This window comes from Ursus maritimus, unplaced genomic scaffold (genome assembly GCF_017311325.1).
Source record: "Ursus maritimus isolate PB19 unplaced genomic scaffold, ASM1731132v1 scaffold_12, whole genome shotgun sequence".
NCBI lineage: Eukaryota > Metazoa > Chordata > Mammalia > Carnivora > Ursidae > Ursus > Ursus maritimus.
Genome location: NW_024423564.1, coordinates 10684391 through 10698578, shown reverse-complemented (window position 1 = coordinate 10698578; position 14188 = coordinate 10684391). Strand labels below are relative to the sequence as shown.

At 39.4% G+C, this 14188-nt stretch overlaps 1 protein-coding gene and 1 pseudogene across 1 annotated transcript in view; one reads left to right on the top strand and one right to left on the bottom strand.

The window, feature by feature from the left end:
- The window catches only part of MAGI3 (membrane associated guanylate kinase, WW and PDZ domain containing 3), a 231753-nt gene that overhangs the window by 52238 nt on the left and 165327 nt on the right, over window positions 1-14188 (top strand). The gene's annotated exons all lie outside the window — the stretch shown is intronic.
- On the bottom strand, window positions 10459-11750 carry LOC121102036 (annotated as a pseudogene).

Sequence of the window (14188 nt, the reverse complement as noted above, 5' to 3'; positions counted from 1 at the left end):
TTAGATCTTGAATTCTTATCCAGTTGGATAATCTCTGCCTAAAATCTTTTGCTTCTACCTCAGATTCTTTGTTCCTTGTTTTCTCTTCCTACTCCCACTGCCTTTGTTATTACCTAGAGTGGCTCCCAGGTGTTTCCCTGGCCTCCTGGTGTGGATTCTTTGCCACTATTTTCAAATCTATTCTCTATACTGATTACTTCAGTATCAGTATTACTTCAATTTACTTGTCTGGCTCCTGTGGACCTTTGAGTTTGCAAATCCTGGCATAAAATGTCATGTTGGGACTCCTGTAATTCTTCCTATTCATTATTTTATTCACTGGGTATTTAGTGAGTGTCTACTAAGTGACAGGTTACTGTTCTAGGCATGAAAGCTAGAGCAGGGTACCTGTAAGCTTTCAATGATTAACTCACCACTCAAAACGTAGTGGCAAAAAAAACCAAAAAACAAAAACAAAAAACCAAAAACACCAAAACAAACAAACAAACAAACAACAACAAAAAAACCAAAACCCAGTTACTTAGTTCATGATTCTTGGGTTGATGATTTGTACTGGGCTCGTGAATGAGTTTCTCTTGATCTTGGCTGGGCTGTCATTTACAGTCGGCTAGATAGTTCTGCTTCTGGGAATTGGTTGGCCATCATCTCAGCCAGGGGTTGGAAATCCTTGTATGGTCCCTAAGCTAAGAATGTTGTTTATAGTTTTGAAAAGTTGTAAAATAAAAGACAGAAGAAGAATATGTGACAGAGATCGTATATGGCCCTTAAAGCCTTTCACTTTACGGAAATATCCCTGGTCTAAGGCAAAAGGAATTGACTGGGCTATGTTTCTCTCATCATTCAATAGGCAGCAACGGGGTTCCAAGAGAGAGCGGAAGCATGCAGGAGTTTTGCAGCTTACATTTGAATCTGGTACAGTGTTTCTTCTGCTATATTCTGTTGGCCAAAGCAAGTCACAAGTTGGCTGAAACTCAACAGACTGAATAAAGGACTTTATTTATTTATTTTTTATTGGGAGGAGCTATAAAATCACATCAAGAGGTGTGAATAAGAGGAGGAGACAAGTTATGGCCATTTCTACTGCCTCCCACAAACAGTAGGAAAACAGACAAAAAGCTCTTTGCCTTTGTAGAGTATGCATTCTATTGATGGCAATACATTCTCATGTTTTATTATACTTCCCAAATATGTCCCTAGTGTAGCCATTCTGGCCTAGTTGTGTGTCCTGACTAGTCCTCTGACTTTTCACTTTCCTGTACTTTAGTCATGCTTTATGAATGTTATGGGATGAAAAAATAGTATGAGTGTCTTCCCTCATCTTCTTAGTTAATTTCATTTTCCTTCAAGATCGCTCCCCTTTTTTAGGCATTTCCTGGACAGTATGCCCTGTATCCCATGTTGCTCTGTGTTCTCTGACATGTTCTGTTTTAGCACTGGTTAATGCTGAATTGTGATTAGTAGTTCAGTATCTCCGTAGTAAGGTGTGTGAAGACGGGGTCCTGCCTCATTGACATATTTCCATTTCTGGCCAACAAAAATTGGTTGGATACCTACCTACTCTGTGTCGGGCACTGTGCTGAGTGGTAGAAGTAAGCAAAACAGACAAGGAAGGAAAGTTCTTGCTTTCATGGAACTACATAAGTAGTATTCTTAGTAATACTGGTTTTTGTTTCTTTGTTTGCTTGTTGTAGCAAGATTAGTAAATTAGGTTTTGTTTTCTCATTATGGCTCCAAACCATTTTTCACCCGTAAGTCTTCTGTGTTTTAGTCTTGTGAAGTTTTATCTTTAAGGCATTTACTGTGTCACTTTTGATTTTTACAGCTGCATCTTTAGTGTTATGCAATATGTGTATTTTGAAAACCAAGCATACTAAATAGTTATGTTGAAATTCGTATACTATTTTGATTAGTAGTTCACTCTCTTCTTGGTCATTCACTTTTTCAATTCTTGGTAGTCCATCTGCAAGGGCCGTTACTTCTTGCATTTTAGAACAAGGTTTGAGGTTCCAGAATCTTTTTCCTAAGGAAAATTAGATTTTAGTGTTTATAATAGTGCCCTATACATAATGGGCACTTAATAAGCATTTGTTCGCGGTAATAGCCTGTTTGGTTTTCTGTTTCATTGAGTTTCACCCAAAATGATTATTCTTGCCTGGCTTTTAAATAGCTAAATAAATTCTTGACCTTCAGTATAATAATTATAATAACTTCTTTTCATTCTGAATTACTCACTTTCTCTCTTCCCTCCCATTCGACCCTCAAAAATATTAATGTATAAATTTGGAAGTGTCTCTATTTTTGCAGTTGCCAACCTGCTTGAAGCGTTTTGAAAATGTGCATTTGAATTTTATAAATTGATGCCTGCAGAAATTAAGGACAATTTAGAGAAGTGATTTATTACCTGAAAAGAATTAATGGTATGATTCTCCATAACATGTTATTAGATAGTCATATCATTTAGTTATTTATTCTTTCATTCTTGGTTCAGTCATTCACCTATTGAATAAGCATTTTTTTGAACGCTTAGAACACATCAGTCACTGTGCAAGGTGCTGGTATTATAGAGAAGAATTAAACATAGTCAATGAGTGGAGGGAGGTCTTTATTTTATATTTAAATCTCTAAGGTTTAAAATATTACAGAGGCTACAATGTACGTATTCACCAGGTAGAAAAAGGAGAGCAAAGAAGAACTCCATGGGATTTTAACTTTTTTGGCATCCCACTTAACCATTCTGTGAAATGTAGCAAATGATATTCTGATATTTTGAATTGAAAGCATCTAGTAGCATCTGGTTTTATCAATGTCCAAGTGTCTTATACTTGTTGCAGTGAGTGTAGGCATTGAATTAAGTCATGATTGTTGAAAAGCATTTTATGACAGCTGATGTCAGATGAGTTATTTAATATCTGGACAGTTCAAAATAATAATCGGAATTTATGTAGACTAATACAAACCATTTTGATTGCAGATTTAGAGAAATTATAGTTTGATCAGAAAAAAATTTGAAAGACAACAATTTTCCTCATTAACCTTTTTATAATTCAGTGTGTTATGTAAGACATATACTTTTATATAAGTGAAATTACGTAATTACCTTCCCTATTGTATTTTGTTATGTGTAGAGGACCAAATTAAGACAAGAAAACATTAACGAGATAAAAACAGAAAATTGCTCTCATGGCCAGTTGTTTATAAGAAGGGTAAAGAGGCTACATAGCAGCTCATGTATTTAAAGCCTAAGTGATTTTTATTCTGTGTTTTTATTGACTCGTGATTAATGAATTAATCTATAGGTCAGCAAGGAGATTTAAAGTATTCAAAATTAAAAGCTAGGCTATTTGGGAAGGGGGTTAACTTTTTCATTTACTTAAAATGGAAAGGATATTATTTAACTATTGATTTGGGTAATGTTACTACTTCAAGGGCATGTGAAATGGTACTTTTTCCCCTCCTGGTAATCCTTTAATAAATAAACATCCTTTTTTTTTTTTTTTTTTTTGAAACACTTTGGGGATGGAATTGTAGCTGTATAAGTTATATTGTTATATTAAAGCACGGTCACTCTTAAAATTCTGAATTTAGTTTTTGAAAATTTTATTTAAAAAGCAGTCCCTTTGAAGGCCCATTTCCATTTTGTACTGAAGAGTTCTAAGCTCTAAACTGCTCCTTGGAAGGGGACTAATTATTATTAGTCTGGTATTTACTTTAGTAGATGAATTAGATACTATGTTTTACTCAGTCTCCACTCCCACAGAAAAGTGTCCTGTGTGTGTCTGTATAATATACAAAAGGTGCATAGGTCTTCCTTGTCCCCCCAAGACCTTTCATGTTTTATGGAGGTGCATATGTGCATCTGTAGAGTGATTTGGACATGACATTAATAAAGAATTCAAATGAGAATAAAACCAATATTGTACCAGATATTTCAAGGCTGGTTTAAAATAAGGTAATTAAAAGTAACAATCTTAGAAATCTAATTCCTTTGATTTTTTTTTTTCCTACCCTCATTCTTGGCCTACTTTTTACATAACGTTTTTAATATAACTTTATGTAACTATTGCTTAATATCAGTATTGTTTAAATTTTAAAATTCCTTTTTTAATCTTTACAAGCTTGGAATTCAACTTGTCCTTCTCTATTAATGTTTAATAAGAATAGTAGAGTTGGAATTAGAGCAAGCACATGTTTCCTTTTAAGTGGATTAAATAGCCCGATTTTTCTAGACCCTTGTTTTCTTCCCTTCTTTCTTTTTCTTGCCCATCTCATTGTCTTGTAATTAATTTGTGTTTTTTAGATTCCCCCCTCCCCAGATAGTAGAAAGGGAAAGAAAGGTAGAACTTAGGGATTACTTGATTTTCATTCACTTATTACACCGTGTCTGCCACTGGCAGGAATATCTGCGTACTACCTTTGTATGTATTGAATGATACATTAAGCTACATATATTCAGTTACTCTTTCAGTCCAAAAACATATAGAATTAATTTTTTTTCTGCTTATATTTGGAGCAGTATAGTTAATAGTTCAGAGGCTTGTCTCATTTTTTCTAGTTGTATGCCACCTTTTTTGTTGTTAAATCTTTCTTCAGTGTACCCCCTCGAGCCTCACTGGCAATCATTCTTTTTTATGTAAGACCATTCTGTTCCTTGCTTAACTCTCCAGCCTCTTCTCTTGTTGCTCTTCATTATCAGGCCCAACTGTACTGAACATGTAGTTCCTGAAGTATGTCTTGCTTTCTCTTTCCTCTGTGCCTTTGCACATCCTGTTCCCTCTACCTAGAGCATTCTTGTGCTGTCGCCCTGCCCTTTCTCATCACCGGGCACGCCCCTGGTACCGTGTTTAGAGGTCATTTCCTCCAGTTCCTCCATGATACCTCTTCCTCTTCTGGGCTTCCCCAGCATCATGTGTAAGCCTCTAAGATAACTGTACAGTATTGTTTGTAACTCCCTTGGCTAAGAGCTTTGTAGGATGGACAGTTTTCTCTCTCCATGCTTTGCACAGAGCACTTAAATCATAGAATGGAGAGGGAAGAAGAAACTGAAATTTGAATGTCTCGTATGTCCGCGAACATGCTTAGTTCTTTGGGGAACAGTCGAATGGGTTCTGTTGCCACCACAGTTTGCAAGGCCATGTTATCTCCATTTTATAGTTCAGAAACCTGAAGTTGATTTGCCCAGTGAGGTACAGGAAGTAGTAGAGCCAGGCTTTGAACCCAGGCGTGGCTTGATTCCAGTCTCTGGTGATTTCCTTTTACCACGCTGCTTCTTCAGTCATACGGATGGCATGAGGGGTTGACGATGGGCAGTCGTATAAGGCCTCGGAAAGAACAGGTGCCTGGACAGCAGACGGATCTGGGGTTGAATTCTCACTTGCCATTTAACCAACTGTCGGCAAGTTTCACGATCTCTAGAAATCTCCGTTTTCCCTTTTTAAAAAATGTGGCTCCATAACGTTACCTACTTCAGGGGATTGCTGGGAGAATGAAATAAAATCCTGTAGGGGGAGGGTTTTGTATCGGATAGCACTATATATAGCTATAAGCAAAAGACAGACTAACAAAGGTTCCAGCAAAGACAGATTTTAAACAGCTTCACGTAATAAGAAGTCTGGAGAGAGTCTTCAGTGACTGAAGTTTCTTTTTCTCCTAGTCACAGGGCATCTGTGAAGTGTCCGGCATCATATCAAAAGCTGGAGAAAGCGAGGAGGCGTGACTACAGTAATGGCTTAACTGGTCTCCTAACCACAGCCCTGCCATTAACCCGGCTAGGAGAGAGACCGGATGGTGGACCAGGGGGAGGGGAGTGGCGATCAGACCAATAATCAGTCTTCCGCTTTTACCTTCACGGGAAGGAGCACCTTGCTCCCTCCCATAAAATTAGAGCCACGCCTTCCGCAGTAGCTGTTCCGCAGCTGCTGTGTGATGTGACCCGGCGCTGCTAACAGTCACAAGGTGTGTTTATGACTCGTTAGGCCGGAGCAGCGAACAAGTAAGCACGGTGCATTGTTTTCATCCCTGCCAGGAAGGGCCAAGAGTCCATCAGTTATGTCCTTATTGTGTAACTCTTTAGGTGCCGACATCTTGCAAAATGGCTTTTCAGTCATTTTCTTTCTTTCTTTTTTTTTTTTTTAAAGATTTTATTTATTTATTCGACAGAGATAGAGACAGCCAGCGAGAGAGGGAACACAAGCAGGGGGAGTGGGAGAGGAAGAAGCAGGCTCTCAGCGGAGGAGCCTGATGTGGGGCTCGATCCCAGAACGCTAGGATCACGCCCTGAGCCGAAGGCAGACGCTTAACCGCTGTGCCACCCAGGCGCCCCTTCAGTCATTTTCTTATCTCACTGGCTTAAGAATGCTTACAAAAAACTGCTACAGCTTCTGACCACCCTCTCCCACCTTACACCCTCCACCCCACCCGCCAACACACCAAACAGCAAAAGCCAGGTAGACAATTATCTCTAGACAGACAGCAGCAAAACCTTATACCGTCCCTGGAGTCCCTCAGATAGTTTGATGGCTGCTGCTGTTTTCTGGGAGGGAACGAAAGCTTCAGCTTCAACAGCCCAAAGTTCGCGGTAGTCTTAAAGCCACTACTGCTCCTCCAGAATCTCACCTTTGGGACCTCCCCTGCCCACCCTCATCAGACTCAGAACAACAGAATCCTCTTTAAGTTCTGCCTCCCACGCCCAGCTTCCTGGTGTTGGAATTTTTCACAGTTATTAGACCTCCTTCCACCTGCTCACCCTGTTGGTTTTGGGCTGACTGGGGAGAAGAGGGAAGCCGAACTGGGGAGCTCTTGCTGCTTTGCCAGTGATGGGGTTATGTTCCTCAAATGCTTATTTGGGTCCTAGAGTGGACTTTTCTCTAGAAACAGTGGTATGAAGCACATTTGGGTTATACACTATCATGAGTTCTGTGGTTCATTTACATCTTGGAGACTGTCCTGAGATCTACCTACCATTATCCATTATCGCTATCCAGAAATAACCGATGTCTTCCAACCAACTGGAAAGCACACACTTGGGACAGTGTGTTAACATGAGGTCAGTGGCCTATGTTTGATCTTCGCCCTCCTGCATGTTGGTAGGATGCTGAAGTAACACTGACCCAAAGTGAAAGAGCAGGAGGAGAAGCTAAGGGCATGGATAACTCATAGACTGGTTAATTAGTCCCTCTACAGGAAAAAGGAAAGTGCTCAGAAGATCTGAGTCTTGGATGCAGAATGTGCTAGATCTTTTCCTGTGTAAACTTCCTGCGTATACTACTTTTCTTTGTAACGTTCGTATTTTGGAGGTTCCGTTATTTTTCTATTAGAGCGTCACTCAGAGAGCTTAGAGATATACATGTATAAATAGTGTCCGATTATTGCATGACTCGTATTGAGTTTCATGCTTTGGCTCAACTGTGTTTTACAAATTGACGTTAATGCCAGATTTTCTACAACTTAGATTCACTAAATGGTTTTTCATTATTCAGATGCCACCGATAATTTTGTAAAATAATAATAAACATGATGATGGTGATCAAATTCAGCTTCCAGATATCGAGAGGCGTATATATGCTTTACTGTGACAGGTTTTAGAAACTGTTTGAGGTAGATGAAGAAAAGGCAGAAGATATGTTGAGAAGCAGATGTTGTACGACTAAAGCACCCAGCTGAGTACTAACAAAATGAATCTCATGCCGATTAGTTAACAATTCTTTGGCAGTCAGAGACATATGTAAAGCAGTAAGCCCAGCATGGGGAAATAAAAAAAAATTAAAAGCATTTTCTAAGCTTCAAACATTGGCAGTGTCTCGTCTACCATCTGTGTTACCGAAAAGTTGATTTTGTTGTGGGTAAGTCATACCAAGGTCACTTCCAAAGAAAAAAAATTGGTTAACCCATCGAGTCTTCATTCCCAAATTAGCATCACATGTCTTGGCACTTGGAATTAGTGAAAAATGTTGTATCAGTAAAGTAAATTTCACTTGGGTGCATATAGATCTAAATTTTGTGTCGGCACTTCTGTGTGTCTGTTATGAAGCAGTTGTTTTGTTTTTGTTCAGTTCTTGTTTGAATTTTTTCAGGTCAAATCTATCAGTTATTTTAAAATTTTCTCTCAAAATGCTTCTTGGCCCAATTTAGATGTATAACCATTTAAATACAAAGGAAAGCGCCACTGACCCTTCCTGTCATGGTCTTCTGGTAAGAAAGGGCACGGCTTTCTCCTCCTAAAAGTCCTCCTCCTTTGATTGAATAGATGGTGGTCTGTAGAATGGCCTACTTAGGCTAAAAGTTCACTCTTTAGTACTTAAAATAATCTTGTTCCATTTTCCCTTACAGGACCAAAAATTGAAAATTTATACCCATAGATTCTTTCTATATACTACATCAGCTCTTTGTAATTAGTTTCTCTTGGCTCAGCAGTTTTCTTCCTCAGTAATTAGAGATGTTGCAAACCACAACATGGGATTTTCTTAGAAGTAAAATGAAATATCTTAAAACTTTATAGAAATTAAGGCCAATATGATTGGTCCGAAGTGAAAACAAAAAGTATAATCAGGGGCACCTGGGTGGCATAGCGGTTAAGTGTCTGCCTTCGGCTCAGGGCGTGATCCCAGCGTTCTGGGATCGAGCCCCACGTCAGGCTCCTCCGCTATGAGCCTGCTTCTTCCTCTCCCACTCCCCCTGCTTGTGTTCCCTCTCTCGCTGGCTGTCTCTATCTCTGTCAAATAAATAAATAAAATCTTTAAAAAAAAAACAAAAACAAAACAAAAAGTATAATCAAACACTTATTAATGTGTGGGTGTGATGAAATTAGGCTGCACAAAATTAATAAGCTTTGGTATTCATATTCTTATATTAATGGTGTGCAATAACTTGAAAACATACTTTTACTTTGATTCAAGAACTAAATGAAGATAGTTTTTATAATACTATGGGTCTGGAAGGAGATTCTTTCATTAAAGCGTTAAAGTTTCTTTATATATGACTCTTGTAAAAAGATTTATTTATTTTAGAGAGAGAGAGCACACAAGAGAGTGTGGGGGTGAGGGAGAGGGAGAGGGAGAGAAAGTCTTAAGCGGACTTTGCGCTGAGTGCGGAGCTCAACAGAGGGCTTGATTTCATGACCCTGAGATCATGAACTGAGCCAGAACCAAGATTTGAATGCTTAACCGACTGAGCCACCCAGATGCCCTAATATATAACTTATTTTTTAAACTAAAAGCTAGGATTCTGAGGGCCTTGGCATCCCACATAATTTATAGTATTGTTCTGGTTATGATATCTACAAAAAGTTTTGCTCATTGGCTGGTCTTATTTTTACCTGTATAGCTTTGCTTTTGATTGGAGTTGAAATGTTTTATGCACAGAATGTGGTAATGTTTGCCTTGTTGAGTACTGAGAGAGGAACTTTGTTTTGGTTAAACACCATTCTGGCAGTACCATATGAAGCTGAAATTGGAAGTGGACAGAGAGAGAAGGCTTCATGCAAAGGAGTGAATTATAAAAAGAAAAAGGAAAGAGAGATACTCCATTAATTCATACAGTGTCTTTGTGAATTGGGGTCTTAAAGAGAACTATCGAAAGAAACTTCTGGGGTGCCTGGGTGGCTCAGTCAGTGAAGGGTCTGGTCATGATCTCAGTGTCCTCAGGTGGAGCCCCATGTCAGGCTCCTTGCTCAGCAGGGAGTCTGCTTCTCCCTCTTCCCCTCCCCCTGCTCGTGCTCACTCTCACTCTTTATCTCTCAAATAAATAAAATCTTTAAAAAAATCTATAAAAAAAGAAAGCTTCTTATAATTGTTTTTGTCTCTATAATTGTATTTATTTCTCAAAATGAAGAAAACAAATGTTAATTAAATTTCAATAACAATATATTTTAGGAAATATATTTACTTGATTAAAAACAATTTTAAAGTTATCATTAAAGACAAATTTTCATATTTAAAATTTGTCATGTCAATTGTACTCAAATTTTTTTATTTCAAAAGTAAGTAAAAATTTATCATAAGTAAAATAATTTGAGTTTTCCTAAAATTCTGTAGTTACTCTAATTTTTTAAAGAAGAGTTTTATTTATGTATTTGTTAAAGACTTATTTATTTTAGAGAGAGAGAGAGTGTATGTGCAGGAGTGGGAGGGGCAAAGAGAGAGGGAGAGAGAATCTCAAGCAGACTCCCCACTGGGCATGGAGCCTGACATGGGGCTCAGTCTCACAACCCTGAAATCATGACCTGACCCGAACCAAGAGTCAGACACTTAACTGACTGTTGCCACCCAGGTGCCCCCAAAGAAGAGTTTTAATAATATTTGTTGAAAACCTGTGTTATAACCATCACCACTACATTACAATAAATCCTTTTAATCTTCATCCCAGTAATTTCAAATTTTCCATATCATAAGGATGGGGATAGAAGGAAGTTTTATGTAAGGACTCACTTTCGTTAAGCAAACGAAGAGTATGAATAGTATTCAATTTTTTTTTTTTTTTTGGCTAGGTACAGTATACTTTATTGATGGTACATGACAAAGTAGGACTCCCCAAACCCCTCCCTTTCTTCAGGGGGCCTGAGATGGAAACTGGAAACTGTGGAGGTTGGGGGATTCTCAGTTGGGGGATGAGTTGGGGCAAGAACTCCCCAGCAGCTGAGGGCCTCTCTCTTCTTCTTGCTCTTGCTGAGGCTGGTGGTCCAGGGGGCTCTTATTTCTTGGAGGTCATGTGGACCATAAGGTCTACCACTTGGTTGCTGTAGCCAAATTCATTGTCATACCAGGAAATGAGCTTGACAAAGTGGTCATTGAGGGCAATGCCAGCTCTGGCATTGAAGGTGGAAGAGTGGGTGTCTCTATTAAAGTTGCAAGAGACACCTGGTCCTCAGTGTAGCCCGGGATCCCCTTGATGGGGCCCTCCAACTCCTGCTTCACCTTCTTGATGTCATCGTATTTGGCAGCTTTCTCCAGGCAGCAGGTCAGATCCACGACGGACACGTTGCAGGTGGAGACACAGAAGGCCATACAGTGAGCCGGTGTGACCTTGCCTATAGCTTTGGCAGCACCAGTAGAAGCAGGGATGCTGTTCTGGACAGCCTCTTGACCATCATGCCACAGCTTCCCAGAGGGACTGTCCATCGTCTTTTGGGTGGCAGTGATGGCATGGAGTCATAAGTCCTGAGTCCCTTTATGATGCCAAAGGTGTCCGGGATGACCTTGGCCAGAGGGGTCAAGCAGTTGGTGGTGCAGAAGGCATTGCTGACAATCTCAAAGGAGTTGTCATACTTCCCATGGTTCACGCCCGTCACAAACACAGAAGCATCAGCGGAAGGGGCAGAGATGATGACTCTCTTGGCCCACCCTTCAAGTGAGTGCCAGTCTGCTCCATGGTGGTGAAGACCCCAGTGGGCCCCACAACATACTCAGCACCAGGATCACCCCATTTGATGTTGGCAGGATATCACTCCTGGAAGATGGAGATGGGTTTTCCATCGGAAAAAAAACCAAATTTCCCGTTCTCAGCCTTGACTGTGCTGTTGAATTTGCCATGGGTTGAATCATGCTGGAACACGTAGACCATGTAGTTGAGGTCAGTGAGCGGTCATTGATGGTGACAGTATCCGCTTTGCCAGAGTTAAAAGCAGCCCTGGTGACCAGGCGCCCCAAACAGCCAAATCCATTTACTCCAAACTCCACCATTGTGTCTTGGGGACTTGGCTGGCACTGTGCCAGAAGATGCGGCTGTGTGTCAAATGGGGAGAAGTAGAGAGCCATCATTTAATTTATTAACGGGCTCATACTATGTATTTCCATGACTGGTGTGACTTTTGGGATATTTCTTCATTTTGTGGGTCTTCGTTCTCAACTGGAAAATAAATGGCATCATATGTTATGTGAACTCTAAACTTTGTATTTAGGAGACAGATTTTTTATTCAGTCCAAGTCCTTAAGCAAGGTGTTCAAGGCCTTTTGTAGCTAGAAGTCTTTAGTTATATTTTAATTTACTTCCATAAATCCTTTTGTAGTTAGTATGCACCATTCTCTAGACTTACAGATTCTGTCTGTGGGCTGCAAGCAGAAATGTAGGATTCTTAGCTAATCTCCGCGCTTATCCCCATTTACAGTTCTTCCTGTATTTCCTATCCTGGTCACTGGGATTACTGTTAACCTTGTCATCCTACGTAGCAGGCACAGTGCTATTTGCTTTACATGCATTCTTTTCTAAGTCAGCCTCACGACAACCCTATGATATGTCGGCACTATTATTACCTCCATTTTACAGAGGAAACGGAAACCCATAGAGATGAAGTCATTGGCCAGCATACACAGCTGAAATGAGTCAGAGCCAAACCTCTCACCCAGGAGTGTTTTCAAAGCATATGGAAGCCTTAACTTCTAGGTGATATTGCCTTTTCTCTGTGCAGCCTCCCAAGCCCTGTTGATTCTTCCTCATAAATAAGACTAGAGAGCCTTTGCTCATCTGTCCTTCCCTTGCCATTACTATAATTTAGATTCTTCATCCTCATGATCCAGACTATTGTGTGAGTCTCCCATTTGGTCTTCCTGTACCTCTTCTCTCCTTGTCTGACATAGGAGTAGATGGTTCAGATCATTTAATGCTTTCCTTACTGCCTATCGGCTAAACTATAAGTTTCTCAACATTTATAGTCTGTCCCCAGTTTATATTACCTGCTCACTTTCATTTGTATTATACTGTAGACTCCTTGAGTCTGGGGGCTTATATCTTTGTATTCCTTGCAATAGTGTGGACATAACTGCTTAGAGAACGGTTGTTGACTTAATGAGGTAGACCTAGGCAGGTTCTTGGCTTGGCAATTCAGGAAATACTTTGCTAGAATTAAAATGAATGACTCTGTGTAGTAGCCATAGTAAGGTTATTTTGGTATATTAATAATTCACACAGTATTATTTTAATGTAGTAATAATTCATATAGTCCTCCAGTAATATTAATTTGAATTAATAAGATTTTCAGTTATTACCTGCAGTTGTTCTGAGTTCCTGTAGAATTCTTTTTTCCAGAAGGGAATTAATAGAATTGAGACATAGCAAAAGCTTACACATTAGGTTTTGGACATTTATTGTGGTACAGAATAAAAATTAACAGTCATTGACTTTTTGGTAGAAATTTGAGTCAAACATTTATGATATTTACTTTGTGTAAATAAGTCTGTAATCAGGCTCTTTTACGATGTTCAAAATGTACCAGTGATTCATGAGCCACCGTAAGGGGTAATGCAGATAACTGGTATAATCCTATACTTGGTTTTGTTTTAATTTGCAGCACGTCTTTTTAGTTCTTGTTTTAACCTAAACCTTTGGCGGATACATTGAAACATGATAAAAGTTATTGGCTGCCAGTTGTGACATTATTTTTAGTGGAAATGTTTACATCATAAAAAGTTTCTTAACAGATGTATATAGGTGGGCAAGTTTTCATGACAGATAAAATATTTAAAATAGGCTTCATTTAATATCTCCATAAGTGTCAGTAACTGTATTTTTTGTGTGTTTATTCATGACTTTTAAAACTTGAGATAAATTCACATACAGTAAAATTTACCCTTTTTAGTGTGCAATTCAGTGGCTGTTGTCTCTACAGCTCCGTGGGTATACTGTCACCCATCTATTATTCCAGGAGATTTTTTTACCACCCCACGAAGAAACCAGTGCCCATTAGCGGGCACTTCCCTTTCATGTCTCTGGCCAGCCCCTGGCAGCCAGTGATCTGCTGTCCGTCCCTATCGATTTGCCTATTCTGGGCATTTCATATGGATTGGCACAATATGTGGCCTTTTGTGTCTGGGCTTCTTTCACATAGCGTGTCTCCAAGGTTTATCCATGTCGTAGCATGTGTTAGTTCTTAATTCCTTTTTGTAGCGGATTCCTGTTCTTTTGTATGGCTTTACCACATTGTGGTCGTCCATTCATCCGCTAGTGGACATTGGAGTTTCCACTTTTTGACTATTACTACTAATGTTATTATGAACATTTGTACATAAGTTCTTACGTGACTATATGTTTTCTTTCTCTTGGATATATACCTAGCAGCAGAATTGCTGCGTAATATGGTAAGTCTGTGTTTAGCCATTTGAGAACATGCTAGACTGCTTTCCAAAGTGGCTGCAACATCTTGCATTCCCGCCAGCAGTGCACTCAGTGTAGGAGGAATCCAGTTCCTGCATATTCCCACCAA